The 13,580-nt window shown below is 37.9% G+C and overlaps 1 long non-coding RNA gene across 1 annotated transcript; it reads right to left on the bottom strand.

The window, feature by feature from the left end:
- Positions 1-213: 213 nt before the first annotated feature.
- LOC147655610 (uncharacterized) lies at positions 214-4,976 on the bottom strand. The gene is made up of 3 exons (XR_015289310.1): positions 4,901-4,976; positions 1,193-1,261; positions 214-283 (listed from the first exon to the last, which is right to left on the bottom strand). It is a non-coding gene; the product is annotated as an uncharacterized LOC147655610 (long non-coding RNA).
- Between the last annotated feature and the right edge of the window lie 8,604 nt (positions 4,977-13,580).

Here is a 13,580-nt window from a genome sequence, read left to right as displayed (position 1 = left end):
AAACAAAAAAACTCCAACCAGCCACAATAAACCAGAAGAAACCCATAAACCCTGGCTTTTTACTTTAAAATTTTTGCAGTCTTTTGAGAGTATTAATTTTACAAAACTACCTTGGCAGACCAAACAGAAAGTTTGGGACATCCTGTAAGAGCTTTGTTATAAGACTGGTGAATTGCTTCCTTTCCCTGAAAATATCTTCCCTCCTGAAAAATATCCTTCCATTCCTGAGAGCTGCCCATCTCCATCCATCCACTTCTGGCCCTCAGGTTTGTAGAAAAACAGACTGTGGAACAGATAAGGAACAAGAAAGAACATGAGTCATTAACATGATTTCAGAGCTTTCATAAAGTAAAATTGCGGATGAGCCTTATTTTAAGAAAAGCGATTTCAGTGTTTATTATTTAGGAACTTTATTACTAAAGGAGGGATGTCGTGGTTTTAAAGCAGTAACAAAAAAAATTACTTATTTCTTGCTGTGAGATATGGATTAGAACAAGAGCAAAACAGGCTAAAAACTTAAAAGGAATAAAGAAAGTTTATTAACAAAACTACAAGAATACACCAGAGTAAACTTCCGAAAAACCTTTTTATCCCCCACTACTTAACCATTCTCTTGTACACGTGACAACAAAGAGACAAAAAAACTTTGCAACTTTGGTGGTTAAAACAGTCTCAATTCCTGCTAGAGTCTTTTCATCACCATTTGTAGAGAAACAGAAGTCTTCCTTTGCTAATCTATGGAATTTCTCACGAGAAAACTATTTCTGTTATAGTTTTCTATTTCCCCGATGCCAGCTGCCCGGAAATCTATCAGAGTTCACTCCTCCCATTTCACATCACTCTGAGGTGTGTATGGGCCATGAGTCTAGGGATGTCATTTTAAGGATGAGTTAGTCAAAGGCAAAAGTTCTCTTCATCTGTCTCTGTGAGCTTCCCTGGAAACAGTTTTCTCATTGCCTCTCAAGGCCTCAAATCTTCGCTTCACTCTGTTCCAGCACTTCACTGTATTACAATTACTCTCTCTCTTTTGCTCAAAATCCACGCTTTGAACACTCCATTCTTCCCAATATACTCAGTCATGAATTAAATGAGTATTTTCAAACCACTATTGTCCATCTCCATAGCTTTAACAGAAAGATATTTCAGCTTATAAAGCATCTCCTTATTCTCTCTTCCCCATCTAAAACTTAACTCTTTTCCTCACTGTTTTTGGTGGTTTTATGATGTCTTCTTCATGTTGATTGTCTCTCTCTCTGCCTCTCTGGGAAAAAGAAGTAATCTGTATGTTTTATCCAAGTAGTAAAGGAACTAAAGTCTTAAAAAAGCTGCAAGTGTTCATGGTGTCAGGTTTCAGTTCAGCAGCAGAAACTGCAAACTAAGCCAAGCCGGCCGGCTCTGATTCTCCGCCCCCGCCGCCCTCTGCGGCCTTGTCCGGCCTGGAGGTGGGGGAGGAGGCCGAGACAGAGCCTCGTTACCTCGTCAGAAGCCGGAAACGAAAGAGAACAAGAGAGCTCTGACTTTACATATTAAGGGGGTGTTCACAAGTTGATCTCACTTTTCAATGGTTAAAACTGCTGTCAATTCTTAGAAATGACCGATAATTGGTCAGGAGAAAAGACTTCCATCAGCCACCATCAGCTTTAACTTCCCTAGCTCCCAAAGCTATCTTAAAGGTAAAGTCACCCCATGACAAGGGGGAAAATAAAAAAAGAAAGGGAAAAAACTGGTTTTTTGCAAAAAATTTAATTTAATAGATTTAATGTTTTTATTTCTTCCCAGCCTCTCTCAATGCTGCAATATATTGAAACCAGCATTACATCCATAAATCTACCTTTATAGGTAAATAAATAAGTAAATATTTATACTTTTTGGATAGAGAGGGACATGCATATGCTAGAGAAACAGAGGTAACATGTGTTCATATCTCTTTCGGACCAAAAATGTGTAGCAAGATAGTAACTTTTTTCCTCTGATGGGTTACCAGCAGCAACTGGTCACTTTCTGAAGGGTTTAGCAGTAATTAAAAGGGGTTTATATGCTTTTCAGATTGCAGAGGAAACAAACGATAAAAAAGTTAACTTAAAAAATAGAACAAAAGTTAAAAAAAATACTACTAAATTTAGTGTTGGCAGCTGTCTTATCATTCAGAATATGTGTTTTTGATGTCTGCAGTAAAAGGTTAGTCCTTGTCCCTGAAATTCTCTTGGTGTTTCTCAAGGACCAAATGGACACAATTTACTGTATTCAGCAAAGCGGTACCCATGGAGCCATGTTAGTGCTGTGCTGGGTTCAAGCCTTTCTCAGTAATGCTGCTTATGGTACAAAAAACCCCACCCACCTCTCTCATATTTCTCTCTCTATAGTCCTGTGATAGGAATACTGCTGTAGTTCTCTGTGCTTACTCTGATCTCTATGAGAAAGAACAGTATGGAAGGAACAGATGTTAGCTTAGACAGTGCCTGTAAAAGTATTTCAACATATCAGGAGTCCAGTTCATGCAGACTTCCATTTTAGCCAGTGTAGTACCAAAAGACCTAAACAGAATGCATGCCTAAACAGAAATAGCATCATTAATTTGGACATGAGAAAATTTATAGTTAAAATCTATGAATACTCTTATCCTGGCTGAAGGAAGCAATAAGGTTCTCATCAAATGGGAGCAGAGGCTTTGTTAGGAGCATCTAGCTCAGAATTCTTATATTTAGACAAGAAGTGTCAGAGGGCCACAGAGCTGGTCAGAGGGCTGGAGCACCTCTTGTATGGGGGAAGCCTGAGAGAGTGGGGGTTGTTCACCCTGGAGAAACGAAAAATCATCACTCTGCAAATAAAGTTTAACCTTAATTTCTTGAAATGAGCGTATATCTAAGAGACCCTGTGCATACTGTCACTTCTCATGTCAGTCTCCTACTCTTTTCTACATATACAAAACAACAAGTCAAATACCTTGGTAGATTACTGAAAATTACACATTTTCTTCACAAATGCATTAATGAAATTTGTCTTCTTTGTAAGCTGATAGTAACTGAGGTTACTTTGCTTTCCTAGAGTTACAATATTGAATCTTCAGCTCGAAGAAAACTGAGTGTGCAGCCCATTGTTATTGCAAAACACAACTTTGCCAAGTCTGTTCACACTATATTCCTTGTGAACCAGCTGCTAACAAGCTGCAGTTAGCACCATGTACTCTCTTGAAGGCTCAAAAATGATGGCAAACAAATGAGCATTTAGCAGATACAAAGGTTTGCAATTTGTGGCCACAGAGCATTCACATCTGTATCTAATTATGGGATGGAATAGCCACATTCTCACTTTTATCAGTGTATGATTAGCAGGGCCTAGCACACTTGCTCTAGAATTACTTAAATTAAATATAAAGCCACAGAACCAATAAATATACCATATTTCTCCTAATATATTCTTTATGTAGCTATCACTGCTGTCAGCAGCTTGTAATGATGTGTGGGAAATGAAGGAAAGATTGAGACAGGTTTTTCCCTTGTAATGTAATTACAATTGAAAGAACAAACACACAAGATTGAGTATTTCAGCCAATTGATTTCTTATTTTGTCACCTAAGCCAGAGGCACTTGGCTGGATGTAATTTTTGTTTGGTTTTTTTGGATGTTGTTTTGTTTTCTCCATCCTTCATTTGGACACGTGATTCAAAACAATGTTATTTACATCTTAAGAAGGGCAAAATTTAGAAGGCAAAATATGGAATCAATACCCTATTAAAAGGATTTACAGAGGCAGGAAATTAATTTAATGGCAGTTAATAAGAACAAGCTTATTGGAGCCATTCATACTAGATTTCTCTGTAAAATCTTTCTGTAAATCCACCTTCCCAAAAACATAGTTCTTTTACAAAAATAATTTGCATTTTAGAAACCTTGTTGAAGTAATATTTAAAGGTATTTTTAGATTAAATAATTTTACAATATTTTTCAAGAAATAAAAAAGCTATATTAAGAAACAAGATTTTCAAAAACAAATATGTCCACTAAGTTGAATGAGACATGCACTTTGATATCTTTCCAGGCTCCACATCAAGTACAATGTGATATTTTAAAGAAAACATATTTAATAGTAAAAGTCTATGATCTTTATCTAAGCTGCTTGTGTTGTGTTGTCTGAAGAACTGTCTGTTGTGCTCTTAATACAACTCAAATGGGCCCATTCCTTGCAAGGTTAAACTGCTCAGCCTTCCTGTTACAGGGGGTTCAAACATGAGATGTCCTGGGTACTCTTTAAAGGGGTATCCTGTATCCATGTGTCAACTCACTGGGATGAGACCGTTGGGCTTCACGATCCTAAAGGTCTTCTTCAACTTTAACAATGTGTTACCTGCCTTTGGATAGTGTGTACTTATGTTTAGATATTTCTTCTAATTTTCTGCAGTTTTATTCCCTCCTCTCCCTCTGTATCTGTTCTACATTCACTTTTACACCCTGGGCTATCTTCCCCTTCCGAACCTCATCCTGTTGTCCTCATCCAGTTTGGGTTTTATTTGTTGATATTTTGTTGTGTGTTTTTTTCCTAGTCTGTCCTGTTAACTGTTTTCTTTCCTCCTTTAAAGGCAGGTGATTATATCTCCTTTTTCCTGCCTTTTCAGCTCCTTGAACTCTTTCTTCAGGGCAACTGAGCCACCATAGGGAGGCATTATCCACCCTTCTGAATGCTGTAGCCAACATCCCACAGGTCATAACAGATTCACAGGTGCTGGTCTGATGCTAGTATGCGATTGCTGCAGCCTGCTTTATTTGTTGTCAAGGATAAACTTTATGAAAATCAGGGTAAGACCTAAAGCCTGCTGCTTCACACAACTAAGTGGCTCCTCAAATACGAGCTGATAACTAGCTTTACGGAATTGTAAGAACACATTACTTGTCCTTTTGTATACCTAGGAAAGGGGTGCAGGTGTCCGGGTGTTGGCTCTGCGGAGCGGCCGGGGCTGCCCGGCCCGGCCTCAGGCGGTGCCGGCGGCTGCAGCGGCCCTAGGGCTGGGCCCGGCTGAGCCCCTCAGCCACGGGCGGGCGGGCGAGAGCCCCGGGGAAAGCCTGGCCAAGGGAGGGCAAAACACTGCCCGGCAGCCAGGGCTGAGCCAGGGGAACCGAGCCACAAACAGCCCTGCGAGCCCCGGGAGGACAGCGGGAGCAGGGCCGGGGCCGGCAGAGAGCCGGCAGGGATGGGCCTGCGGCCAGGGAGAGACCCCGGCCAGTCTGGGCTTTCCCTGCAGTCAGTGGAGACTTTTATTCTGCACTTACGCTGTTCTACTTGGAGATCTTTGCCTCTGTTGATGATGGCTGTGCTTGCAGGTGTGAAGTCCTATAGTCTTAGCTTTGTCTAAGTGGGGTGACAGCATTCCTTCCCTATCCCACTGCACACCGGGCATAATTAATATGTTGTAAAATTATGAAAAACTAATCAACGTTTGGCAGGAAACATGCAGATACTACTGTGTAACAGGTGTTAAGAGCGATCTTTCTATGTTTTCTAATCCGCATGTCATATTTCAAATTGCCCATTCATTACTGTCTCTGATGATAAAGGGAATTAGTGTTCCCTGATTAGTTTTGAGCTGTGAAGATGTTGCTTCAGTTTGCCTTAAAGCTGGATAATTCATTAGTTCCACTGTTGAAAGTTCCAAGTCTATTGTATCCCGTAAGATATTTTCCCAGAGAAATTTCTACCCTCCTAGTTTGTAATGCTTGTAGTCAAAATGATTAATATTGTCTAGTTTGTAGCATGTTGAGTCTATTTGTTTCTTTATTTGCTTGCTTTATGAATGTCCTGTTTTCAGCTGGAATGGAGTTAATTTTCTCCTTAATAGTTGGTACAGTGCTGTGTTCTGGATTTAGGAAGATAATAATGCTGATAAAACACTGATGTTTTTGTTGATGTTGAACAGTGCTTACCCTTAATCAGGGAATTTTCAGTTTCCTATGCTTTCCCAGCAAGCTGGTACACAAGAAGCTGTGAGGGAGCAGCTGACCCAAACTGGCCAAAAGGACATTCCACACCACAGTACATCATACCCAGTATATAAACTGGGGAGAATTGTACAGGAGAGGTCGATCACTTCTCAGCATTAGTCAGTGCACAGTGTGCTGGTGCAGTCAGGGGGTGAGCTCTGATATTCTACTTCACTCATTTCTCTTGGGTGTTACTCCTCTCTTTCATGTGTTTGTCTTCCTTGTTGTTGTTTTTATGATTATTAATATATTATTATTATATTTTAGTTTATTTCAAATATTAAACTGTTTTTATCTCAATCCATGGATTTTACCTTTTCCTGATACTCTTTTCCATCTCAGGTGGAGGCGTCTGGGAGGGAGTGAGCAGCTGCATGGCCTTTAGTTGCTGGCTGTGGTTAAAATGTAATAGTAAGGCATTATTTATAAAAAGCTTATACTATTTGCATTTTTAGAATGATAAATGTTTCTTCTAAGAATTTTTTTTAACCTACATTCATGAGGTAAATTTTGAGGTAAAGTTCTTGAACACCACATGGGGTGAAACTGTAACCACTAGACATCATAGATAGGAAATAGGTGGACCTAGTCTCAAGTTGGAGTTTTAATTTCTCTTTTTCTCTGAAATTGTTATTCTAAGTGATCTACTTCAATTAGCTAAATCTCTTGGAGACAACTCAGACATTAAGAATCACTATATATTTTAAAATATATATATATTATGATTCTCATGTATTCACCTAACTATAAAAAATAATAAGCAAACACCCTTATTTGTAATTTCAGTTGGTTTATAGTGAAAAACAATGTCAGATTCCTAAGTACAGTAAATTCATCCTGGTGGATCCAGAATTACTTGCTTTTTGGATTTAAAGAATTACAACAATACTATGACTTGCACTGTAATGTAGTATAAACCAGAGAAATAATTAATCTAATGAAGGTGCATTCTTCTTATTAAAATGTTATTACTGTTATTGTCATTATTACTATAATTACTGCTGTCATTATGTTATAAGACCTGAAATAAAGATTACTCTGATATGTTGATATGTTTGTTAGGAGCATCTCCACATTTGCTATCCCTGCATGGCTCCTCTGCATGGTACCAGAGCAGAGGATGGGACTAGAACAGGAGATCCACAGCAAATGACCTTCTCCAGTCTGAGACAGGCACCAGAAATTAGACTAAGAAAAACCATCACTTACATGTGCCATTACTAAACTGCAGCACAATTCATCCTAAGAAACTGACTATTAGAAAAACAGTATCTAGAAATAAAAAGTAAAACCATGGAACCCCAGGGCCGAAGAACTTCTGGCCTAAAGCTTTTCCCTGATTCTACTAAAAGCCTCTTCACACGTATAGAATATGTGCTATGTGAATCAAGACATGCAGATAAATTGACTGAGCTATGTCAGAATAAAACTGTTATTTATGACTTAGGATATTGCTGAGTCACAAATGTTGGAGGCTGGGAGAGGGTTTTCAAGAAAAAACACTACATTTCCCATATTTTTCCTTAAGCATCTTCTGCTAGAAACTGCTGCCAATCATGTTGGCCATTGGTCTCAACTGATGTCACCGTTCTTATACTTTTGTTAGCCAACATAAAGCAGGACTGTGATGACATTGATATTTGCACATAGCTAAAGAATTATATTAACTGCTCATGGCAGGCGTAGCAAAATTCTGGCAGGTATGCCAGAACTAGGACACAGGACTATTGTTAGTGACAAAAACATCACAAGAGATTAACTTGCATAGTCCCAGCTCTGTGCTAAATGGCCTGTATAGCCACAGTTGGTAAGACAGGAACCTGTGTGCCAAGTGTGTGGTTGAGTGGACCATCCAGAACTACTCAGGAGGGTCTTTCCCCCAAACTTAGTGGCACTAAAAAGAAAGAAAACCAGCACAATTAAAACAAATTAAATGGTAAAAAGGGAAGCATGGTAAACTTTTGGAAACAAAGACTAGACTTGAGAAGTACAAAATGAGCGTAATAATTTGCAGTGATGGAGACAAAGGACAGGATTACAGAACAGCACTGAAAAGCTGATTGCTAGAAGTCACCCTGCTGGCACTTGTCAATGTCTGATGGAGCTGCTTCCTGCTGGAGGCAAAAATGTGCCAGAGTGCAGCAGGGAGGGATCCACACCTCAGTATGTATGAAACCTCTGTATGTGTATCACCTAAAGGGCTGTGCTCGTGTGTGTCGGAGGACTGCAGGGGGTAGAATGGAGAGTTAGAGTTTGTGCACACATCCTCTCACACAGGGTGGGCATATATGTGTGATCACAGAACTCTTAAAGATTACTTAGAAAAGATTGTTTCAAAATTAGTAGATATGTGCAGGCATTTTATAATGTGTCTAGGACAATGGTGTATCTGTTGCAGTTATGATACTGACCCTCAACATATAGTTCACTGACTACCAATTAGCTATGTGGCAATAAACCTCTTCACTGCTGATTCAATTTAAGCTATGACAAATTTCCCCTGTGAAATCACCTGCCCCAGCTGCTGCACTCCTCAGCAACAAAGGATGACAGACCATAAAGAGTGGTAGTGGAGTGATATTATGACATAAAGTGAGTTCCCTTTCTGATATAGAAGCAAGTTATAAGCATTTGGTATTCTACTTCTGAAAGAATGCAAAAGGTATTTATATGATCTGTCTTTTTCATGGGCAGAGATGACAACCCTTGGGAGGACTTTAGGAAAATACTCAGAGCAGGGACAGCATCAGAGCTCTCTGCGTTGAGTGTGAGGATAAACATCCCTTTCAGTGCAGATGGCTGTATCAAAAGGAGTATCCACAGCATTTAAAATATAATGCAGTGAACACTGCTGACAATATTATTCCTCTCCTTGAAGGTTTCACACGAATCATAGGGTTCAGCTTCTGGAAGACACATAATCAAACAGCAGTCTTAACTGTAGCCAAAATGCTTTAATATTGAGGTCAGCCTAAGAAAACCTAATAAATAAGCAATTGTTTTAAACTCACTTTCAGAATTCATCCAAGATAGTACCAATCTCATTTCCTCTATACAGACAGGTACAGATTTACTGATAAGGAGGAGGGGATTGGAAAAGCTCATATCCTCACCTCCTAAACGCCAATACAGCATGTAACCTGTCACACAGGAGGGAGAGAGAGAGGCTGCACCACCATCTTCATGACCACATCCACAGGACTACACACCTCAGTAATGCCAGAGGAAAAATAACCTTTTTTATTTTCAGGTTCTTTTATTCTTTTATTCTGTTATGCTTTAGTTATAGCAGACATTATAAATTACCTGAGTAGTTCTACATAGCCTCCTGAATATTTCTAATGTGATGGGATCAATAAGGATAATATTGTAAAAATATGATCCTGTTCTAAGCAGTTTCAGATTGAATTAAGATTTTTAGAGTGTGGATTTTATAACATAAATCAGCTGTATTTCAAACTAAATATTCCTTGCAATCAACACTTGTAAAACCGTCCCACAGGATTTCACTATACCTTCAATACACTTCATTGTAATATTGACCTTACAAAAAAGCTGTTTACTGTGAATTGTGAGAACTATACAAAGCACCTGAAATCCTTACCCTTAGTAAAACAGAAGTGGAAAAGCTGGAAGAATGACCCAACACTGGACAGACTTTTATCTTTCTTCTTGAACACTTACTGATTATAGCAGACATTAATTTTCACTTGTAAATTCTTTACACAACTTGTTATAAGTTTGTTAAATTATTAGATGGGACCTTTATTTTGCCATTCATACAATACATCAGTAAGACTCATTATTCAAAAGCATATGGCAGTTTGCATGGCAAATGTTAATCAGTAAAATTGTATTCCGGTGAACAATATTTAAATTATGTAATATTATTACATAAATTTATTTTACATAAGTAAAGTTATGATGCACATTAATGTGGGAAGGTTTCCTGGTGAATTTTACATGTCTGTAACATAATTTAATTTTATTAAACATCTAATCATATATGATCTATATAATCATATAATTATATAAAACTTGTTACATAAGAATAGGTAATAATCATAATTGCATCATACTTGTGATTTAGATATTCAGTTTGAGCTGTACTACTGTGATACAGATCAGATTCTAAATAATGAAAAATACTATTATTTTTTTCTGTAAAATATTAGATATTTTTCAAATTTAAAGTTAGCAAATTAGTTTGCTTTGGTAAGAAGTTTTATTGTAATTTAATTCACAACTGAAGAGGAAGTCTACCAAAGCTTTGCTAACACTGGCAGCTTAGACCTGCCATTTTTTCTCACTGATTATATCTTATTCTGACAGTAACCATACTAATTTCAGTGGAAGTACTCAGAACACTTACAAGTAGTCAGCATGAGCAACTGGAACAGAATCATCAGCTTCTGTTCGAGAGGTGACATTTGTAACAGAACTTCCTGGCATCTGTTGCTTCTCACATCTTGAAATATTCTAGGAATATAGAACATTCAATGCTTTGCAAAAGACTTTGAATTTTCCTGGGATATTTCTAGATGGAAGGTATCTCAGAAAGGCTTTACTTCAACATCTTACTCAAGGAAGGTCAGGTTGAGAGGTCTTAAATCAAACAGGATTTGAAGACTTCAGAACAACAGACTGTACAGCCCTGTTTTTGACTGTACCAGTGGTGAAAAGTTTTTCCTCATATCCAGCCAGAACTCACTGTGTCATGTGTCTGTCATCCTCCCATGACACAGTGCTGTGAAGTGCCAGGCTCTCTCTTCTTGAGAGCACTTTGTAGATCCTGGCATACTGCTGTCAGTTCCTCTTAAAGTAATACCTTCTCCAGGCCAAACAGAAGTCTCCAGGCCTCTCTTTACAGGGCACATGTCCCAATCCCTGACCATCCTAGAAAACCAGAGTGATTAGGAACCACCGAAATCAAGGACCTGTTGATAAGTTTCCTGTAACTGAGTCCCAGCATTGGATGTGGCATGCTAGATGTGGTAGGTATAAGAGGAAAATCCCTCCTCTCCACATCCTGGCTGTGCCCCAGTGAGTACCTCCCATGGCACTGTTAGCTGTCCCTGCAACCAGGGCACACTACTATATTCAGTGTGTATATACCAAGATCCCCATGTCCCTCTCTGCAGAGCTGCCCTCAGCCAGGCAGGCACCATCCTGTACAGCTGCACAGGTTGCTTCCTGCCTGTGGCCTTAGCCTTTTTCTATCCCTATTGAACCTGAAATCTTCCTTTTGGCCTCCTCCTCCAGCTTATACAGATCTCCAAGAATAGCAGCACAATGTCATTCCTCTGCTAGTTATATTATGCAAGCAATCACTTAAACAGCTGCTTACCCTTTCCTGACATCTCTAAATAGAATTCTACATCATGAATGCATGGTAAGACAACAAATGCTATAAAGTTGATTTGGAATGCAACTACTATGAACCAGCACAGATTTTACTGTATGCAGTAGCATCTTTTGGTCTCTGCCATGCTTAGCTTAGTTATGAGCAGTTAGCAGAAAGCCAGAAGCAACCTCAGCTTCCTCCTGGGTTTCATAGTAGTCTGCAAAAGTGAGAGTTACTTAGCATAGAGCTCATACCAGCTGTTGTCTGGAATATTTTCTAGAACATAGCACTTTCCACATGGAGTGTTAAATACGTCTAATGTGCTTCCTTTTTGAAAGCTGGACAGTGCATTTAACAGAGCCATATGTACCTGAGGGTATTTAGTTTTTGTCATTGTGAAAAAACACTGTGCTTAAGTTACTTCCTTGCTACATTTGAGAATGACTCATTTAGGATCTTCCACACATTCTGTTTTTAAATTTGGAAAAGTACTAGACAAGAAATTACTAAAAGGAGAGAGAAGAAGAAGAGAGAAATGTTTTCTCCTAGCTAGTGATAAACTATTTGAGAGTATTTTTACTTGAAGCATGTTTTAGGCAAAAATTAAAAATGTAATATTATCATTGTCAGATTGTATGAAATAGTTTTAGCACATATATATATATGTATTCCTTTACATGTAAGCAATAAAACCATGTTTTTACTGTTATTTTAAAATAGATAGGAATACTAAAACATTAACTTTTGAAATTTATTTTTGAAGATTACTACTGACTGGACTTTTTTACCGATATTTATGGGAGTTTAAAGAGTTTAAAAAAACCACATTCATCATCTTGACATAATATTGGATTCAACAAATGCCCTCAGAGGTGTTCACATTTTTGCAAAAGATGTGACAATCTTGATTTATGCTTTTGAGAAAAACTTTTTATTCAGTATGCCAATCAAAGCTATAAATACAGAGGAACTACAAGAGCTAGATAAAATAGTATGAGTTTTATTTCTTTTCAGTAATGTTGTAATAGAATTAAAATAAACAGCTTCTCTGTGTCAGGTAGAAAATTTAGCACTTGATGTATGACAGATGTTCCTGAGTCCAAAAAAGAAGGCCGAAATTAAAAAACACCTTTCAGACACTGAATGCAAAAGAACCTCTTTCGCAGGCACTGCAGCAACAAATAGATTTAGGATGACCATCTGGATGCTGAGTAGGATTCCCTAATGGTCTTGCCTTGAGGAATTTTCTTAACAATTAAAACCATTTGCTTTTATTGTTTTTGACAGTCTGGTAACAGGTGTGAAAATCTGCTTAGAAGGGGGAAACAAGGGAATGAAGATGCCAAATAATCTGGCAGACTGGTCAATATAATTTTCTTCATCATTTTGCTCACATTTCTGTAGGGGACAAATATAGCATAAAGGTGGAGACATACTTTTTATGTAAAAATAATGCCTGCTTTATGATTTCAGTCAAGGTGATCTGTTACCAAATGTTGGCTGGATTTATGATCATCTACCATGCAATGATGAGGCAACAGTCAGAATTAATAACACTTTAAGAAAATGAATCTATTGAGTTTTGGGGTTTAGACCTTACAGCTTCCAACACAACACACATCACTTAGTATTGACATAAAGCTTTGTATTAGCACAAACTTAAAAAAGCCCCCAAAAAAACAATGACTAGACAATACAGAATAAAGTCCTGGCAGACTAAATCAGAAATTATTGTGTCAATGTTTTATATTTTCAAAGATAGATCCGTATTTTTTTATACAAATATCTTCTGAGTTTTCTGTTATTTGATAAAATGAAATTTAGTCCTGCCAATTATAAAGTATGACCCCTTTTCCAAAAGGTCAAGTGAGCAGCTTGACAATACTCATCCTTGGATCTGTCAGGTCAAATTTTATTTTCACTTTCAAAAAGTGCATATTTTTCTCTTAAATCCCTCATGTGTGCACACAATCTTACACACATAATTGAAGTCTTTTGCTTCACATTTTTAACAGAGACATAATTTTAACTGGCTTCTGTATGATTTGTATTTTTCTAGTACTGCATTATTCATGTATTCTGCAACTGCAGTGAAGAGAATAAACAGTGGCTTTCTAGGTAAACATTCATTTCAAAAATCAGAGGTAATTCTGATTTCAGCAATTTCATTGGCAAGTTGAAGAACAATAGGATCCCTTTTAGGGAATCAGCAAAGCAAGTTAACCCTCTAAGAGTTTCATTATTTTCTTAACATCTTAATCTTC

The sequence above is a fragment of the Cyanistes caeruleus genome, chromosome 1 (assembly GCF_971803275.1).
Source record: "Cyanistes caeruleus chromosome 1, bCyaCae1.hap1.1, whole genome shotgun sequence".
NCBI lineage: Eukaryota > Metazoa > Chordata > Aves > Passeriformes > Paridae > Cyanistes > Cyanistes caeruleus.
This window is presented reverse-complemented; position numbering and strand designations above follow the sequence as displayed.